This window comes from Malurus melanocephalus, unplaced genomic scaffold (genome assembly GCF_030028575.1).
Source record: "Malurus melanocephalus ecotype Western Australia unplaced genomic scaffold, MMel_1.1 scaffold_119, whole genome shotgun sequence".
NCBI lineage: Eukaryota > Metazoa > Chordata > Aves > Passeriformes > Maluridae > Malurus > Malurus melanocephalus.
Window position 1 is genome coordinate 943,206 of NW_026623351.1, and position 20,281 is coordinate 963,486.

At 39.2% G+C, this 20,281-nt stretch overlaps 1 long non-coding RNA gene across 1 annotated transcript; it reads right to left on the reverse strand.

Moving 5' to 3' along the window:
- Nucleotides 1-8,417: 8,417 nt before the first annotated feature.
- LOC130575869 (uncharacterized) lies at nt 8,418-19,395 on the reverse strand. The gene is made up of 3 exons (XR_008965607.1): nt 19,256-19,395; nt 18,300-18,942; nt 8,418-10,065 (listed from the first exon to the last, which is right to left on the reverse strand). It is a non-coding gene; the product is annotated as an uncharacterized LOC130575869 (long non-coding RNA).
- Between the last annotated feature and the right edge of the window lie 886 nt (nt 19,396-20,281).

A 20,281-nucleotide genomic window follows, 5' to 3' on the forward strand; every position in this document is an offset into this window, starting at 1 on the left:
CAGGAAGAAATGACACAGGACAAAAGAAGGAAAATCGTTCCTCTTGTTATAACCAGTGAATATCACCAGAGGCTGGGCAAACATAGGTCAGACTGCTGCAGGACCTTAACCACAGCAAAACAAAGAGGGGCCTGAATTCTCAATARCAGATGGAATAGCCAGTACAGGAAYATGATGAGCTTTGTTCAGTGCCATGAACAATTTAGAGTATTCAGGATTTGGAGGATTTTAGCACAGGCTGAGAGTGTAAACAAAGGGGAACCTTCAAAACTACTCTTTATTTGTTCTGTAAAATCTAAGAGATGATGATTTCCTGAGTCAGAAGCTAAAATTATTTGAAACATAAGCATAATCCTCCACCATCATCCAACCCCACAGAATTACAGATCTCTACCAGTCGTGGCATATTGCAGGACAAAAATATGTCAGTCAGGGAATCTGTGCTAGATTCACCCCTGCTGGCATAGAGGGTTGCAAATAATTTGAATAATTGCTCTAGAGAGCAGATGGTAGAAATACTCCACTAGAAGAGTTTCAAATATAGCTTGATTCAGCAAAGGGAGTGAGAAAAGTCAAGAAAAAATTCAAATAAAATCTGGCATAMCAATAAAAATAAATATTAAAATTAAAATTATAACAATATAATTACTGTTATAATAATAAAATAATCAGAAAAATAGCTATTTGAGGCTATTGCACTCTAATGGATTCCACCAGACAAAAGCAGTTTGGTTTGCGTCACCACCTTCTCTGAGAGTAGCACTACAGCTAGGTGCCATCAGTACCACATTATACTGTTTCTGGCTTTGGCCAGAGCACTGAATCAGATGGATCTCCTGAATTTCCCAGCTCTTTTCTGCCTTCCCACATCATTCTGGGTTGCTTGGGTGCCACTCAAGGATGAGAAATGCTCCCCTCCTTGAAATGCAGTAACCTGCTCATCCAATGCCTCGCYCCAGGGCACAGACCCATGAAACTCAGGGTTGAACCAAGATGCTCATCTTTACACCCCTCTTATTCCAATGGCAAAACTGCAAGAARGTGTGCCCTGCAATGCCTGGGAACCCAAGACAGATCACAACAGCTGAAATGGGTCACAGAATCAGTGCTACAATATAATAAATCACCAAAGATGCAGTTCTCCCGCGGAACTGTGCTGTCGTAAAATCAGGGAGATTGAGTGAACCTTGCTGAATGCCCTTCCTCAACGCCTCCATGAACGTTCATCATATTTGTCAGATTAATAAATTGTAGTAAGAGAGCAGAACACACATTTGAGAAGGACACCATAAATACGATTTGATACAGGTGATAAAAACACACTGCAGGATGAAGAGTAACTTGGTTAAATTCTGTATAGAGGACTGATGATTAATTTGAACTTCTTTCCACTATTCTAAAAGCAAACATGAAAAAGAGATACATAGTTTAGTCAATTCATTAATCTCCTCATATGATCTTGAAAACAGTACAAATCAGATCCAAGTGTGGCAAAGGAAGTTGCCATTGGCTAAAATATGTGACTTAGGAAAAGTAAAAGTCCAAAAACCAAGCTTTGTACAAAGATATAAAAGGAAAGAAAAAAATACTTTTTTCTTTCCACATATTTTGCCTCAAAATCTGGGATTCACTATCCTCAGTATACTTCACTCTGTTTAAAATAACTCACAATTTACATTGCAGCCTAAGTTAGATATTTTAAAGTCAATAATGGTAACAGACATACATTTGGAAAAAATAAAAATCAATAAATCAAAACTCAAAATCAATAAACCAGCAGTGTTAGCAACTACATCAGAAAGCATTTGAACCTTTTACTTAAATCTGCAAAATTTAAGCCAAACTCCCAGCTTTTCACCCAGATATGCAAATAACAATATTTATAGTAGCAAAACTGTCTTATTTKCATTTGTTTCTCTTTGGAAATAATAACTTTGTGGCCTTTGCATTTGTGTGCAGAAATGGCATTGCACAAGGCATATTTTAGAGACTTTGCACTACCAGAGCCATGTGCATCCATTGCCATGGTTCATACTCACAGCTGCTGTTTGCCTTACAAAGGTTTCCAAAATCTACAGACAAAAAAACCCAGCAGAAAACAACACAGGCTTAAAAAAATCCAAGTGTTTTGTATATTTCCATAAGTACTGAAGAAGGCTTAAAGAAGGTCTAGCACTTCAAATATTGCAACCTGTTTCACATTTCTAATCAAATCAAACATGAACAGAATCAAATTACATGAAGAGTAATGAAGTCKATGATAACGAATGCTAGATTTCAGTGTGTGGTCTGCCTCAGCTTTTCTAGTTTTTCTTCTGTAAATGTCATTATTAGCTGCAAAAGTCGTTTAATCAGGAAATGAAATCTTATGTGAGGAAAAGAATTGATGGAAATTAAAGCTGAAGATGCTCATATTTTACAAAGAAAGTGCACTGYGGAATGTTCTAAATGTACTGAAAACRTRAGTCCCGAGACAATGGTGAAGGGGACATCCGAATATTAAATACTATGGTAACAAGGCTGAAAAACGTGGGCAGTGTTCGAGTTTGTAGCGAAACAGCTGGACTGATTTGGCAACAAGGAACTCACCAGAACCAGGTTACCAAGAGAAAAAAAAAAAAAAAAAAAAAAAAAAAAAACAAAAAAAAAAAAAAAAAAAAAAAAAAAAAAAAAAAAAAAAAAAAAAAAAAAAAAAAAAAAAAAAAAAACTCGGATGCTCCTACAGAGAAATAAGCTATAGTCTGGCTGTAAGGTATTTTACAGCCTTCCCCTTCTGTATGCAGGACAAACAAAGGCAGAAAAGATGACGAATGGAACAAGGGACGAAAGCAGGAGCAGAAACGGCCCTTTCCGACCAAGGGAGCAGCAGCACAGGCCGGCAGTGGCACTGACCCTGCTGCCAGCGCTGGGCACGGTCCGTGTCGCTGYCGCCGCTTCTCCCGGCCGCGCACCGCCACCTGCGGGACAGCCCCGCCACAGCGCCAGCTCAAGCCCAGAATCTCAGGGCACACACCCTGCTGTGGCCRCAAACCYTGMGGAGAAGGACTTGGGGGTGACGTTTGATGAAAAACAATCTGCAATCACCGTGTGCGCTCACAGCCCGGAGAGCCGAGAGCGTCCTGGGCTSCATCCAAAGCAGCGGGGMCAGCAGGTGGAGGRRCGGGATTGTCCTCCTCTACCCTGCCCATCTGGAGTGCTGCACACAGCTCCGGTGCTCCAGCACAGGAAGGACATCGAACTGCTGGAGCAGCTCCAGAGGAGGGCCACGACATCGGTAAAATGGCTGGAGCCACCTCCCCTTTGAAAACAAGCTGAGAAARTTGGGACAGCTCAGCCTGGAGATGAGAAGGCCACAGAGAAACATTCCAGCGTCTGAAGGGGGCCTACAGGAAGGCTGGAGGGGGATTKTTCATAAGAACTGCAGTGATAGAATAAGGAGTAATGGGTGCAAACAGAAAGAAGGAAAATCTAGGCTAGATGCTGGGAAGAAATCCTTTAGGGTGATATATGGGAACAAGGTCCCCAGGGAGGTTGTGGGTGCCCCAACCCTGGCAGTGTTCAAAGCCTGGTTGGATGCAGCCTTGAGAAACCTGTCTAGTGGGAGCTGCCCCTGCCCATGGCATTGGGGAGTGGGACTAGATGATCTTTAAAGTCCCTTCCAATCCTCAGCATTCTGTGATTCTATGATAGAAGTGTACCTACACTGCTGAAAAGAAGCAGCACTGTTATCTCTCAGCAGAACGAGCCACAGAGGGGAAATGCTCACGTTCAGTAAATCTTCCTGTCTGTAGCATTAGGAGGTCCCAGACAATGCCAGGCACATAGATTGCTTTAGACGTTAATATTCTCACTTTCATTTAATGACTGTGAAAAGAAAGAGAGGAAGAAGAGATATTTGTAATTAAAGATGGATGCRGGAAATACAGGATTTAGAGGAAATATTGTATTAGTTGGCTTTCAAAGAGTCTAATTCCCCAGGATGATTTAACTAAGTTTGCCAACCAGCTGCGTGTCACATGCAGACACCGGATGCCTATTCTGTGCTTCTTTAAGACAAGGGAAGGAGAATCGGGGAATACAAAAATGTACTTTATGCTATGCCATGTGGATTCCTGGCTGTACTAATCACCAAGGCAAAGCTTTCACTGATCCATATGACTATGATGCTGTATCCACAGTTTGGATACAACGACTGTGAGATTTTTTCCTGGTTGTGGCTTTGTAAATGTCAAGGGCAAAAATGAATGTTGCAGAAAGCAGTTCCAGCAGTTTGATGCCATACACAGGTTGAAAAGCACTGCTTTCTGAGGACATGCTGGATAAAAACAGCAGCAGTTTCTGTGCTACAAGGAAAAACTATCTGCACACATTCTTCAGAGAGCTGGTCCTTTCAGCTAACTTTTACTAACTACTGGAAACAGAAGGTTTMATATAACCAAATCATTCAAAGAAACTTCAAGTAGTAGATACGAGACAGAGTCTCAGATGAGCTACAATAAGTAGTGCACAGCAAAGAAACGCCCCCACTTTCCTGGGAAGAACAGCACTGGGATGTGCAAGAATGCAGCAGGGTCTGCCTGGAGGCAAAACAATGATGTGTTCTGCTCATACAACRCCTCACATGGTTGGGTCCTTTGTTCTACACCAGAGGTACCTCATATCCACGAATAATAATAATTGGCAAAAAAAAAAACCCCAAACCCTCTAGCAGAAGTGGACTGAGATGCTATTAACTGCACTGGAGCAACCTGTGCAATGCTGACACAAAAAGGCAAATGCAAATCTGGGATGTGTGGATATGGTTCATCAGACATAGAGGTGACAACTGGAAATTAAGTTCAGCAGAAATCAACAAGACTGATAAACACGGTGTATGARGAGAGAGTATACAGCAATAGGATTGAATTAGTTTCAAATAGAGGAGAGGCATAATGAGATGATGGGAAATACTGTCAGTGATAAATTGTTTTCTGTGTATCCCCTATACAAGAAATCAGCAACACTAGTAAAGAAGATTTCTRTAAGGTGTGGGGAAAATCTGTATATAAGGAGAGTTAAGTGCTGAARCAGCCTGGGGAAGTTAAGAAATCCTTGTGTTCAGAGATTTTTAAGAACAAATGCAGCACMATTTGGACTCCTGCCATTTGGTCTTGTTCTTACAGTGTCAGTTAAAGAGATTCAATGATATTACAGATTTGTCATGATTCTTTCTTGTCAATATCTCTTTAGTCATTGGTAGATAAAAAAGCCATTACCATATTGCAACTATAATATGSCACATGTGATTTGTATGAATGCAGAATGAGAACACACATGTATTATTTCTTTTTCACATTTCATGAGGCCAAACATATTTCCACAGTTTGACTCCTAACTTTTAACACTGAGAGAATAACCACACTGGAATMAAAACAAATAATAAAGATAAATGACAAGAAATGTTTAACCATCTTTTATTAATAGGTTACATTTGTGAAACAAAGACATATGCATTGTTGAGTATGTGTAGTATTTTTACACCTGTATATTTAAAGTATGAGTAACACAATGATGCACTTTTATAAATTCTCAAAGACATCCAGAGAACTATATATATAAAACGTAATACAATCATGTAGCTTGAAATTTTATAGAAAATAAAATTTCATAAGATKAAATACTAGGAACCAGGGAAGGTACCAAAAATAGGAACCAAACACATCAGTATTCATACTGAATTGTGTACAGCAGCTCACAGATGTCTGCTGCGTTAGTGGCCTGAAGTTTCATGTGACTGTAGGAAACAGATGTGCCCCATGTTTAAGTAATGAAATCCAGTGCTTTGTGCTATTTGGAAATCTCAGACAYTGGGCTTCAGCATATTGAAAGGATATTAGAAATAATGGGGGTATGAACAGAACCACAGAAGGGTYGGACTTGGAAGGGMCCTCTGGAGATTATCTAGTCCAATCCCCCTGCTAAAGCAGGTTCATCTGGATCAGGTTGCACAGGATCTCACATCCAAGTGGGTTGTAAATATCTCCAGTCAAGGAGATTCTCAGGCTCTCTGGGCAGCCTGTTCCAGTATTCTGCCATGCTCAAAGTAAAGAATTTTTCCCTCACATTCAGGTGAAACATCCTTTATTTCAGTTTGTACCTGTTGCCCCTTGTGCTGTCACTGGGCATGACTGGAAAGAGTCTTGGGCCATCATTTTGACACCAGCCCATAAGATATTTGTACACATTGATGAGATCGCCTCTTGGTCGTCTCTTCCCAAGCCTGAACAGGCCTCAGCCTTTCCTCATAAGAAGACACTCCAGGCACCTTATCATCTTCCTAGCCCTCTGCAAGCTTCTCCACTAGTAACTTGTTTGTCTTGAGCTGGGGAGCCCAGAACTGGRCACAGCACTCCAGRTGAGGCCTCRCCAGTGCTGAGTAGAGGGGCAGGGTCACYYCYTTCARCYTGCTGGMAATGCTTYTCCTAATGCACCACAGAGCACCATTGGCCTTCTTGGYCACAAGGACACTGCTGGCTCATGGACAGCTTGTTGTCCACCAGGACCYCCAGTTCCTTTTCAGCAGAGCTGTTTTCGTTTTCCAGCAGGTCAGCCCCAACCTGTGCTGGTRTATRGGGTTATTCTTTCCCAGGGGYGGGATCCTGCATTTRTCYTTGTTGAACCTCACTATRTTTCCCTCTACCCAGCTCTCCGTCCTGTCCATCTCCCACTGAATGGCAAAACAGCACTCTGGGGTATCRGCCACTCTTGCAGTTTTGTGACATYAGTGACCTTGCTGAGGGTACACTCTGTCCCTTCCTCTAGGGATTCTATTTCTCTTAATCCCTGCATCTACACAAGCAGTTGGTTGAAATGTCTAAAATTTCCCTAGTGTTTGTTTCCTGGACCTGACCAATAGTGTGAGCATTTAGATATCTTGGCAGGCAATTGCTTTCCCTTCAGGAATATCACAGTTTCTTCATCGCTTTCTTACAGAACTGGACATTCAGAAAATGGAAGATACATTTCCAGTTTGCAAATGGATTACTTAGGGTTTGGTGTGGTTATGCATATTTGAATGCCTTAGTGTCACTTGAGACACACCAGAGCATCTGACAAATCCCTGCAGAGCTGGTATATATTTCACAAGACCTCTGTGAGACYCATTCACTTCTAGAGGCTGTTGGATACTCTCAATAGCTCAGACACCACTGGATGTTCAAGCATGAGTAAATTAATCAAGCCCAAGGACACTAAATTTGAATTTCAGCCCTTTCAACTCATTCACCAGMCTGAAATGTTCAAACCATAAGAGAAAATGCTGGCAGAAATAGCTCTGTACTTAAATACCTCCTTCTTAAATCCTCTGATGGAGTGGAAAGAGGCATGAAAAGGGGTCAGGGACAGTGGAAGCAAGGTGGCATTGCTTGGCTGCAGGGACAGACAGCACAGAATCTGGGTAGGAACACACAGTCTGAATGGCAAAACACAACATAATATGGCCCTCCTCCTGTGAAGCCTCTTGAGAATAATAATGTGATCACCTTTTTCTTATTATTATAAATAGRTTGTTACACAACCCTGACTTCTCTAACCTCCACAAAAGTATTAGAAGTATTACTCCACCAGGACAATAATAACACAGTGGTAGATTATATTAATTCTACAAATAGTGTGAGAAATTGTGGATAGCCAAAAAGGTTAATCCCTGTTTAATCTTCAGTTGCTGTGCTAGAGTGGTATAAATCTGATGGTAAATGGGGTGGCAGGAGAGCAGAATAAAGCACTGCATATAAAATGTAGCCATCTGAAAGTTTGTCTCTTATTTTTGCTTTAATACTATAATAYCTCACAAAAGGCTAGTGAATTAACAATAATTGCAAAATAAGTACTAAAAAKAATAGCATTTTTCTGCCCTTTCTGGTATGCTCACTTTGGATGCAAGAACATAGAGAAAGATAGAAATTCTGCAGATGAAGTGCACAAACCATTTGTTTTCAGAACAAGAGAAAGTCTCCTCAAGGGGTGGCTAAAATACTCAAAGGATGTACCTGCATACATCCAAACAACGCTTAGATTACTCTGTCCACTGCACTGCAACACCAGGTAAGGCAGATACTGAAAACAAGGGTTTATTCTCTGCATGGTGTTTTTTGTCTCTCCCTGCTGCTAATATTATTCTTATGACACTAGACACTGCATAATTTGACATTTCAAATGTATGGCACTGCCACAATGACACATTTACAGAGCCTGGYACAAGAAGCAAAATTAATACTGAAAAGCAAATGACTCGCTTGGATTGGCTGCTATTACTCAGTTTGCAGGGTAAATATTCATTTTAACAGTTAAACTTGGGAACACAAATAATTGATARCTTTCAAGCAATGACTGTAGATATTTACTACCTACCTGTTTAACTACCTGTTTTTTGCTAGCAGGTCTGGCTGCGTGATCAAATGTGGCTTAAAATACACTGTGAATTCATTATTTTCTTTGCATAAAGATTATCATTAAGATTTCAAAGAGAAAATGTTGCATAAACACAACCGRAGAAATAGCCCATGGAGGTCATTCAAGAGAAAAATTTTTTAATAAATGGAAAATTAATAAAGTAGTGTTCCCTGCCCAAAGTATTTTGTCTTCTTTTGAACAATTTTAAAAAYAATTTGTGAAAGGATAATTAAGAAATACACTGAATGTTTCTGCTCAGCTGCCTTGCCCCTCCACCCTCCCCACTCCCTTGGGCAGCATTCATTCAAGACACATCCTCACGCTCRGTTTGCCTTAAGCTCAATCATCTTAAAAGTGTTTCTCTGAAGGTCAAAAAGAGACAAAAAGAATGTATCAACATTAAGGGAAGAGGAATAATATGACTGTGAGTGCCAAAARGGAATCAAAGAGAAACCAATCATGTCCGGGGCAGCAGAAGGAGGACAGAAAAAATAAAAGCTTCACTCTCCAAATTCCAGCACTCCAAACAATCATTTCTCATAATATWAATCAGCAGAATAGATTATGTAAAAATTAGAAAACCACGAGTAGTATGTCAAATGATCTCATCACAGCTAAGAATAGTGCAAGGAATGCTTTGCTTTACATTTTCAAGAGGGTAGCTAAAATGGATGGCTGAATTGCCARGGACTAAGCCCAAATGGGTCTTCCCCAGATCAGTGTTTTAGGGTGACAARAAAAATGCTAGACTCCTATAGCCTTGAGCACTGCTAGATGAACATTCTGCAGGTGATAACAGGTCTGTAATCTCCACAGAGTGTGGCTGACTCAGCACCATTACAATGCAGTCAATGCCTTGTTACCATCACAGCCAGGACTTAGAGATGTTTAGAAGGTTATCAACCAAGATCTTCCTAATGTAAGATCAAGTCTCCATAWAACTCCAGCCTTCTGGATCTAAAACTCCATTTGTTCAAAAGTGTTAGTATATATACATGGTTTTAATAAGCTTTTGGTTGAGAAGCTTTTGTTCACAAGTGATTCTGAATACAGACTTGTGAAGGAGATCAGAGAAGAAAGATTGCATTCTCTGCTCCTATTTGTTTCATACTCAATTCCAAATTAACAAAATCCTGGTGYCATTTCTGGGCTAGCTCTAATTTATATTACCCTTCACTATAGTTTTTCCTTAGCTTAAAAGTCAACAGACACCAGTATAAACAATTTTTGTAATTCTATAAAACACTCAGATCTTCCATCAAACTGGGTTTTTTAATTTTAATGAAAAAGAAAACAATCTTTCCTTTAAACCAGGTCTTTTATGTCCTTTAGTAAGTTCTGTAAGGTTTTAATTTAAATTTTTAGTAATTGTTAAAGAGTTCATTAACTGACCAACTCATTATGTAACCTCAATAACATAATTTATTTCTAAAGTGGAAACTAGAAGCAGAGTAAATCTCATACACAAGTTCCTATTAAGCCCTAACCCTAGAAATGAAACCACATTGAGAAAAATTGTTCTTAGATAAAGAAGAAAGACGATAAAGCTTGCATTCCAAAGAGGAACAAAGCTACTTCACCCGGTCCTGTGTGAAAGGGCCTTTTGTGAAGACTCTACACAAAGCATTTTTCTTCCTGTAAAAGAAATGATCAATAAATATCAATTTGCTTTAAGAAAAATTCTCTGTCTATAAGCAATTTCTCACCAAGCTGACAGCCCCTTTTTTCAGAGTCCCAAAGCAGAGCTATTAGACTGAGTTTTGGTGAGAGCTGTGTCCTTCAGGAACACTTTCAAAGTCAAGTGATTTCTCACCTACAAATTGCATCTAGGACTGGCATTGAAGGGATTTAAGTTGATAATAAAGGCCCACATGGCCAATCAGATGCTGCAGCTTGGATGGCTCCCATGAGCTCCTACCCCAGCCCTTTATTGAGATGATGCATCAAGACCTTATCTGTTCTCTTCTTAACTCAGATGACTTCCACATCAGCTTGTCAGCAGGTAAGATTCCAGCTCAGAGCTCGAGACTGACATGTGTTTAGAGATAGTCAAAAGGAGTAGACGAATAAATGTAATATTATACGCTTATTTTTGGCAGGTTGAAAGTATTTGGCACTTGAAAACAGAAATGTTGTGGGAGGGAAAAATATTTCCTTTTAAAACCCTATGCTGTCTTGTGGGACCTCACCAGGAGCTACAATTCATTAGACTAAAAAAACTATCCCAGAAAAATAAGTTTAATAAGTATTACTGTCAATTATGCAACTCTCTGGACCAAATAGTGAGACTGAAACAATTACACTAAGTTTTACATTATTATGCAAGAAAACACTTTATAAATGCTGTTACTGGATGTGTGACACAGCCCACACTGCTGTCTTGTCCAGAGCTGTGCAGGACAGTGGCAGTCACATTGCCCAACAGGTCAGTAACACACTTACACCACTAAGAAATGCATTGGAGAGTGTTAGAGTTATAAAAAAAAAGAGATGGAAAAAGGATTCTGCTCGAGACAGAAAGAGGGTAAAACTGGGAGAGAGCAAGAACATGGACCAAGATAGCACTTTCTGCTTGAAAAATCCTAAAATATTTACCAGAACTCAAAGGTATGTTTTTGATACAAAGTTGTCTGGTGAGCAGCTTATATCTGCTGAAGGACAGATCAACTCATCTGGACAGGAAAAGCAAAACCAGCATCCAGCAACAGAAGAAATTAGCACTGTGTACATGGAAAAAATTCTGAAGTTGTTAGGAAAGAAGTTATGGGCCTCAATTCTGAAATAAGAAGGGAAAATTCTGTAGCTTCCAGGGTAATATCRAATGCCTAATGTATTATGTCTTTTGAAACCAATTTCCTTAAAATAATGCAAAATAACTTTCAAGTGAATACAGACAAAACTGTGCACTTGGAATGGTAACAATTAATAGCTTGCATGATAATCTGAAAGAATAATAAACTCTTTAACAACAGACATCAAGTAAGACTGATTTGTTCAGCATAACTTGCTTGATGCTGTTAAAGCCAAGCTGCATGAAAAAAAAGATAGATTTATGTATTGTCTGGTACGAAAATGTCAGAAAGTATTGGGGAAAAAGCTATATTCAGTCTTGCAGGAAGATGATTCACCATCCGCCCCTTGTAGTCACTGAAGTCAGACACATTCATTACACATTATGCCGAGGAACTTTTATTTCTCCCCTTTCGGTGAATAAGTGCTGAATTACCCATATCACTGAGCCATCTCACTAAACACAGCGGCTGCTGCTTGCCAAAATAATCATGAAAAGTTTATCTGTGACAAACTCCAGACATTTAAATACATGGAAGCTGCCTCTGCTAATAACAGAAATTTATATTCCATTCTGAGAGGGATGCACACAAACTCTTAAAATCACTAGCTAATACCACATATATTTACTATACTACTACTACTGAGCAAATACAAATGCTCAGTGACTACTTGTGGCTTTAGTCTCTTCCTATGAGAGAAGCATTTAGCAATCTTCAGGGGAAAGGTTGRTGAAAATATGAAAAGAAATCACTAGTAAGGATTTAAATTCTTCTAAATTCCCAGGGTCCCATTTTCCATATGGATTGGATTTTGAACTGATAGCCAGATGCTCTTCTGAACATCAAATTTACTATTTTAATATAAAATTCCACTTTTTTTTAGCTTTCCTTTATTCTTAACTTTCTCTTTCTAATCAATTTACTCCACCATAGTACAATGCAACCAGTAGACTGGATTTTTACCAGTCTGTGTCTTCCAATCTAGCTTGATGATAACTGTGTATTAATGTGTTACTGTAATTAAATCTACTTAAAATAAATAATAATCACTTAAACGTACGGCTGCTGTCACTTAAATGTATTCTACTGTGCCACACAGAGATCTGCTTATTAATGTATCTGTGGAGCTTGAGAATAAATATATTTTATTGATATAAAWTTCTTTATATCAAGAATATATTTTTATTGAGAATAAACAAATCACACGGGTGTTACAGAACTGTGTGGAAGAATCCTCCAAGCTACTATATACAAGTAAAAACTATATACAAGTTTTTTCATGTATTTTATTCACTGCTTATATGTGGAGTTAGCTGCTTAATAGTTTGCAGAAACAGGAACAATGAGGCAGGTTCAGTMACTCTATTAAAAATGATGGAATAAGATCCAGTAACTGGGACCAAATTTGACTCATTTAGGATTGTCAGTTGTTGGATGTGCAATTTAATAGCATTTTATTTTTGAAAAAAAAATGTTTATTAATCATGTGCAACTGAGCTCTGATCAACATGGCCAAGGAAGACAGACATCAGTTCAAAGCTTTTTCAATTAGCCTTCACATTTCTGGACAGTTATTTTAAATGKTTAAGTGGCTTTTATTCTGCTCTGCTTAAAAACAGAGCTCTACACACCTGYCCAAAGATGGTGGGGTCCCTGCACAGGAAGTGGTTGCGGCAGAGCTCAGTGGTAGCTGTCCAACCACATTTCAAGCAATGATGAAATCAGTGTTTGATTACTGTACAAGAAAGWAGTAGTTCACATTTCCTAAAATTTTAATACAGCTGATTAATGCCAATAAGCTAAGTCATGCATTCATTGTTTTCATAAGCATCAATGAAAGAAAGTCCAAATAATTAATCCATTTGCTTGGTAACTGGAATAAAGAKAGGCCATAGAGGCAGGTCAGATCAWCATAAAGCAAATCTCTGTCCARGTTCTGTCCTGAGCATGCTGAAAAGTTGTTTGCTTTGGCCTACAGGCATTTTTAGGCCATGAACCAGAAATGTAGATTTCAGTCATTCATCAGTCTCTTTTATTGAACTTCATCAATTGTGAATTTAGCACAATTCAAAAATAACTCAATCTTATTTCCACTCAGCTTTTGTCATCCTTTATGTCAGTGGAGTTGCTTGCCAAGTAAAGGATTCCATCATACATGGCATCTTTCTCCTCACAACTCATGTGAGATCTGAAGACAAAAAAAACTATTAACAATTAAGCCATGAATATAACATCTCAGCTTTCAACTCACTGCTGCATAAATACCAACAGGAACTGCAACAATAGCTAAATGCACTATAAAAAAATATAAAAATTTTAAAAAAGCTAAGGAATCAATCTAATTTACCTTCAGTTTAAAACTTTTCATCTTGTATTATTCTGTCTAATGCCTTGAATACTTTCAGAACACAGACTCAGATTAAGATTCCCAAAATTGTTCTGCAGATATGAAAGAAAACTGACTTCTATGCAACTGCCTTTGGTTATTGGAAKTGAGGTGCTTGTACACAGCATGCTGCCTCTGCAAAACCCAGCTGCAACCAATTTTTCAGAGGAAAAATGCCATGCAGGAATTTCAAACAATTACAAGTGAGTAGCAATTTTAATTCTGAATTTACTGAAAAATCCACAGTAGATAAARTTACGTGTACAAATGGCAAGACTAAAGAAATTACTCAAATCAAAGCATGTTAAGTATAATTAGAAGTTTAGGTGRAATAAATGTACAGTGCAACGTAAGAATGATACTGACTCACTTTCCTGTTTCATAATCTATTTTTCCTACCTTCTAGGGATCTGATTACAGATCCAATATAGTAACAATGTCATTATTCTCATTTCCCAGAAATAAGCTCTCAATCTGTTCAAAAAAAGGGGTCTGTTTTGCAGCTGAAGCCAAATAGAATCAACTTCTGCGARAGCACACCTCTGTGCTCCCACCTGGACAAAAAACCACTTCAAGAGACACCTTGCAGGTGCATCATGACACAGCCATTCCAATTTAGCAGCCTGAAACTATCGCTCTGTCACAGCCAGGGTGTGCACCAAACTCAGGAACTCAGAGGACTTTGGTTCAATAATGTTTGTCAGGACATTTCAAATCATTGATGATTCTTGCTTCTAAAACAAATCATGCATTTCATCAAGTTTCTGAAGAAAATACGCTTTCTTTCAGCTAACTTAATGTTACTTTAACCTACAAAAATTGACTAAGAAAAGTCCCGTTTTCCTCTTCTTCTTCTTCTTTTATTCCTTGGTGTTGTGAATAAAAGTGTTTCTAACTGGCTCTATCTCAAGATAAATTCAATACTTTAAAAAGCCTCCTCAGAAATTAGCTGTGGTGACAAAACCAGCATGTATTGTATGTATTAAAATGCTACTGAGCTTTCTGAATGGAAACATTTTAAGGTCCTCATTGATTCACATGCACATGCACTGAAAAAAATAAGAAAAAAAGTACTCTGTGTGAACTGCTGCTATYTACTGGAAATTAAACAGAAAAGCATTTGGTGGAACAAAAAGGCCAGAATAAGAGTCAAGCCAAGGGAAATAAAGTAGTATACTCCCCTACAATACCACCTATAATGTGTGCCTTGCTAATTTGATCTATAAAGAGCTAGTTTTAGTTACTTGTGCAATTGTTACAGCTGTATTCATAGACTGATTTGTCAGAACTCCTACACTTTGAAGGATTTTTGAGTTTGCATTTTTCTTAAATGGTCTCAGATGGTTTATTCCCATATATCACCTTCTCATCGCTTCAATGAACAAGCTGTTATTCATACCAGGTAGTACAGATCTTCAGACTAGAAACATGCCTTTTCTCTTACATACCCTGAATGTCAAGTGTTGCAGCACATAGCTGAGGTGACACTTGAAATACCAAAAGATGCACCTCACCGAACTTCAGCTGTCTCAAAGACCAGCATCAAGTTGTGTGTTACYATTGAGGCTTCTTCAATGCAGTCAGCGGAGAAAGGCAGACACTTTCAGAGTGATTCAACTCATTTGTTCCAGGAGAGATAAAGCATTCACGGGAAGTACGTGCTCTCTCCTTTTGAGGAGACCAGCCAGTCCAGAAGTGATAGCTAATCTTCCAGCACCTTCAGTTAAATGAGATGACTCCACCCTGACTGCCTGAGGCTGTTCCTAATTACCAAGAACAAAACAGGGCATGCTCCAGGATTTTGATTGCTAATCTGGGATTCTCCTGGATTTYGCTCCACTTTCCTTTCTGCAGAAATCAGAGCAACGGGATGCAAGGAGGAAGCAGCTTTGTGCACTCCAGGTTCACAGCTTGAGCAGGAGCCAGGATGCAATTTCTGACAGCCCCTCAATAAGATTAGCAATGGCAGCTACAGCTGTACGACCTTTCACTGCTGGAGGAGTGTGTGCTCAGAGAGAACCCCGGGGCTCCTCGGAACAAGCCAGTCCAGAAGCAAAGCAGCTGCCTTGACCCAGCCCTGTGTATTAGCTTTTCATCACAGATAATTAGCTGCTTTAATTCAGCATTGCCCTTGTCATATCGGCTATACACAGTTCAAAGCCAGCTTGGTCATATCTTCATTTTAGGTTTAGCCAGAATGCCTGGGAACTCATACAGATTTAACTTACTTATACTTTTAAAGTTGCCTCTGCAATTAAAGGATTGGAAACACATTTTCCCCACATTAAATTTTTTTTAAGCATAGTTCAGGGTCAGGGAAGGTAAGGGAGAAGACCAGTACAAGGACAAGCCCAGAACTACAGGGATAGAGACAGTCTACCAAACCATGACAAGAAAAAAATATTTCCATATTAAGGAATCCATGTGACTCCATGGTCAACCTGTTCCCAGTTCTTCTAATCTCAGATAAAGCAGAGGTGGGAAATAAGTGTCTCTTTCTATCCCTTCAAAAATTTTGAGTGCTGAAAATTTCAATCACGTGTTATAACCAGGTATTATGCAAAACTTTGTCTCTTTTTGATCTATGTTTCAATGAAGATGTTTTGAGAGGGTAGTCCCTTTGTGATCTCCAGCAATGACAGAGCTGCACCTGGGAAGAGCTCCACACTTATGTCTGGCATAGCTGAGGCATGGGCTCAGAGTCACCAGACTCTGATTTAGCCTGCATGATTTTTGTGAAAGAAGAGTTCAGGCTTACAATACACTCAGCAGTGCCATGGCTTTTTAGGCTGGTTTTGGCTGGGTAGAGTTACATTTCTTCACAGTGTGGGGCTATGTTTAAGATTTGTGCTGTAAACAGCATTGATAATTCAGGGATTTGTTTGTTATTGCTGATCAGTGCTTACAAAGTGTCAAGGCTTTTTCTGCCTCTCCCACTGCCCCAGCAGTGAACAGGCTGGGGGTGCATGAGGATCTGGGAGGGGAAACATCCAGGACAGCTGATCCCAACTGACCAAAGGAATATCTGATACCATATGACATCATGCTCACTATAAAAAGCTGGAGGAAAGAAGGAGGAACATTCAGAGTTTTGGTTCTTTTCTTTTTCCCAAGTCACTGCTATGTGCAATGGAGTTCTGCCTTCCTGGAATGGCTGAGCATCTGCCTGCCCATGGGAAGTGGTGAATTAATTCCTTGTTTTGCTTTTCTTGTGTGCTTTTTGCTTYACCTGTTACACTGTCTTTAAATCAACACACACGTTTTCTTACTTTAACCCTTTCAATTCTCTCCCCCACCCCACAGGTGAGTGAGCAAGAGCCTGTGTGGGGATTTGTTGCTGGCTGGGATTAAACCAYGACACTTTTTCAGGGTATTCATGAGAAGACATCAAAATGACATGAAACTTAACTTTGATACATATATCTGTATTTTGTCAGTTTCTGAGGGCAAGAGGCAGCTTAATACATCTATAGTACGTAAGGCCAAATGCTCTGCTTCCCACAGTCATGTTCATAGTGTGCAGAAATGAGTTCTACATTYCTCCTTCTCATAATTCCCCAGGTAAAAGAAGCTCTCGGAAGAAACAGACCCTCAGCATCATCTTTACAAAAAGCACTAAAAAGAGTGATGGGGAGTGATAGGAGCACAATGTTTCCTAGCAGTCTCCARCTAGTATGGAAATTATTGCAAATTCATAAAACACTCAACTTCAAGCTTCATAGTGTACCAAMATAATGGCAGCTGAGCAATCCTCCTTTTTTTCCTTTTCCACACAGCAGAAGAGAATCTATACCAGAAAGATTTGATTCTYTGTCCATTAGGAATAACAAAATTTGCTAGAGGTGGATGTGGGCTTTTGATGGTTCACTGAAGTTATATCTATGCAATAAAACCTACTGCCTTTGAATCCTGTATTCTAAAGGGGATTGGGTATGGTATGAAAARGAACCAGTATTGTTCCATGGTTTTCTGAGCCCAGTAACTCCACAACAAATTCTGAAAGCATCCATTTTCAACAATAAATATACTAGTGCCCTCACTGAATATGCATAAATCCTTAACAAAATTTACCTTGCTGAAGCCTGATAYGCTATGTCAATGAAATCCAAGTGCAGTTTATTCAGGACATGTAAGAAAGGGTTCTGAGGTATATCAGCATGCTCTGACTCTCAGCACGAACAAAGCTCAGTCACTGAATAGAGCAGCCCTGTCTGCTAATACAGTCTGGAAATAAATGTCARGCGTGCTTTCATCTACACTCAAAACTGAACCAAGATGTCTGAAGGRACAACATACCCTTTCACATACCCACTCATCTAGAATGAAACACTTTCTACATGGTACATGAGACTGGGGGGGAGGGGAAAAGAAGAAATTAATTCTAACTCTGAGAGGAACTCTTTTTTTTTATTTTTAATTTACAGATTTGCACACATTTACTCTCTCTGACTTGTTTAAAATGTCTGATGGAAATTGGCTTCACAGTTGATGCCACATCTTGATCTCATGGGACATAAGGAGACAACAGCTTGAGATGCAAATGAAAGTGCAATTAAAGTTAGTTACACCATGCTTTAATTTTTAGTCACCCCACAGTATCAATCACACACAGTTTATACTGGAAAATAAACACCACGGAACACAGATAAACAATGAKGGAACTAAAAAGAAGTAAAAGAAAGCATCATTACCTTTCTATTCAATTTGGGGTCGGGGTGGGGAGGTGATTCTCCATAGGAAAGAAAGTAGGTGTRTTTACTGTCTTCCAGAAGGATGCCTTGTGGTGTACACAGAGTTGATCTGATTCAACACATGCAGTCCCTGAAGGAAACACTTGGCTGTACCAATTATACCTCAGATTTTTTAAAATACAAATAAGAATTTTTTTTTTCAGAAGGGACAGACAGTTTGTTATAGTCTCTTCCYTGTATAACTAAAATATTAGCAGGTTTTTCTTTTTAATTCTTTTGCTATTTGGATAATTCTACTCTTCACTACCCTYACATGGCTCCTCCTAATCATTTATTGGGGGAAAATATGTGTTTATTAATTCATATTTTCCTACAGAATAATATGAATCCTTGCTCCTCAGCATTCAGGGGAAATGCCTAAGAGCAAGTATTTTGTTTATGCACAACCTGATTAAAACGAGACATAACGCAACTGCTCATAGGCAATGAGACAGCTAAAGCAATCTCCAGCTCCCTTCTGAGTACTGGGGGGAGAAAGGGGATTGAAAATGCAAAATTAGTTTCAGGCTTGAAAATGAAGTTGTGAGCCATCCACACATAGTGTAAACGCCACTGAATGTTAAGCCAAACAGACATCTTCTCCCTAGAGGGGAAAAAAAAACCCAGAGAAGTTTTAAATTAATGTTTAAGCATGGGATTAAGTAAGTAAAATTACAGTCTAACCTCTGTTCCGCCAACTGCAATCATAAACAGCCCAATTCTGCAAAGAAACAATATCCCTCTTTCACACTGATTACCAAAAAAGCCAGTGCTTGCCAGGACTGCATCTAGGGCTGTTATTTATACCCCTGTCACAGTCAGCACTGACTGGCAAAGAGACCAGACCAGACCTGACTCCCAGCTGGGATGCTGGGCTTACCATTASTTTAGCAAGACAGAAATAGGGAAGAACTCACTCTCTCAGTTTCTCAGTCTGACAGTCTGCTGACTYCTCCTTTGCAGGACAATGGGACAAAATCATTCCCAATTTAATAGGATTGTAGAGCAGCTTCACATGCAACCCTGGTACAATCATGATGAAATCAAAGAAATWGACCATAAATGAATGCTTCAGTGTGATAAATAGAAACCTCAGCCCATCAGATATGCTGTGGTAGCAGAACTGATGTGGGTCCAGAGCGCCAGGGAACAGCCTGAAGAGTGACACCAATGTGTGAAAGAGTTTGTGCAGACATGAAGAAAAGTTCTTTCTCCAAAGASAGCCCAAGACAAAACAAAATAGAGTGGCCTTGTATTAAACACCCTTCACAACCATTTGTACCACCCAAGCCTTCTGAACTCTTTCCTTGCAGGTGCCTCTCTACTGAGTACGAACACAGGCCCCCAGGTTATTCTTACCTCGAATAGCCTTCAGTCCATTATTCTGGTTCAGGAAAGGATTTAATGGCATTTATCTATGCTCTTTTAAGCAAAGCTGGAGACACATGCTTAAACTTCTGACCTGGTTATGTTTATACACTCTGCAAAATAAGTTGCTTCTAGAAGAAGAATGGGAGAAAGCATGAACTATCAACACTCCTCCTTCCTTTTGATGGACAGGGAAGGAGGCCCAGGACCAGTCACAATGTCTGTGGTAAAGCTCAATACTAGYACTAATCTTGCTGTTAGTTTAATAATTTTAACACCAAAACATTTTATCTATTAGAAGAGTAATTTAGTATAAAACTGGGTAGAAGAATAGACAATAAGTGAAAATGCAATATTCTAAAACCAASTAAGTATGTCTCCATCACTGAAAAAATGTGAAAGCCCATGTAAATGTTTTACTATAGCATCCCCATTTTATGTCTTGCCCACTGATAAGATAGAAAAAAAAACCCTATCAATAGACCAAGAATCAAATTCTTGGTCTGTTGATAGATTCCTAAGAATTCTAAGAATTCAAAATCATTAGGGTCAAAATCATAGGGTCTTCAGAATAG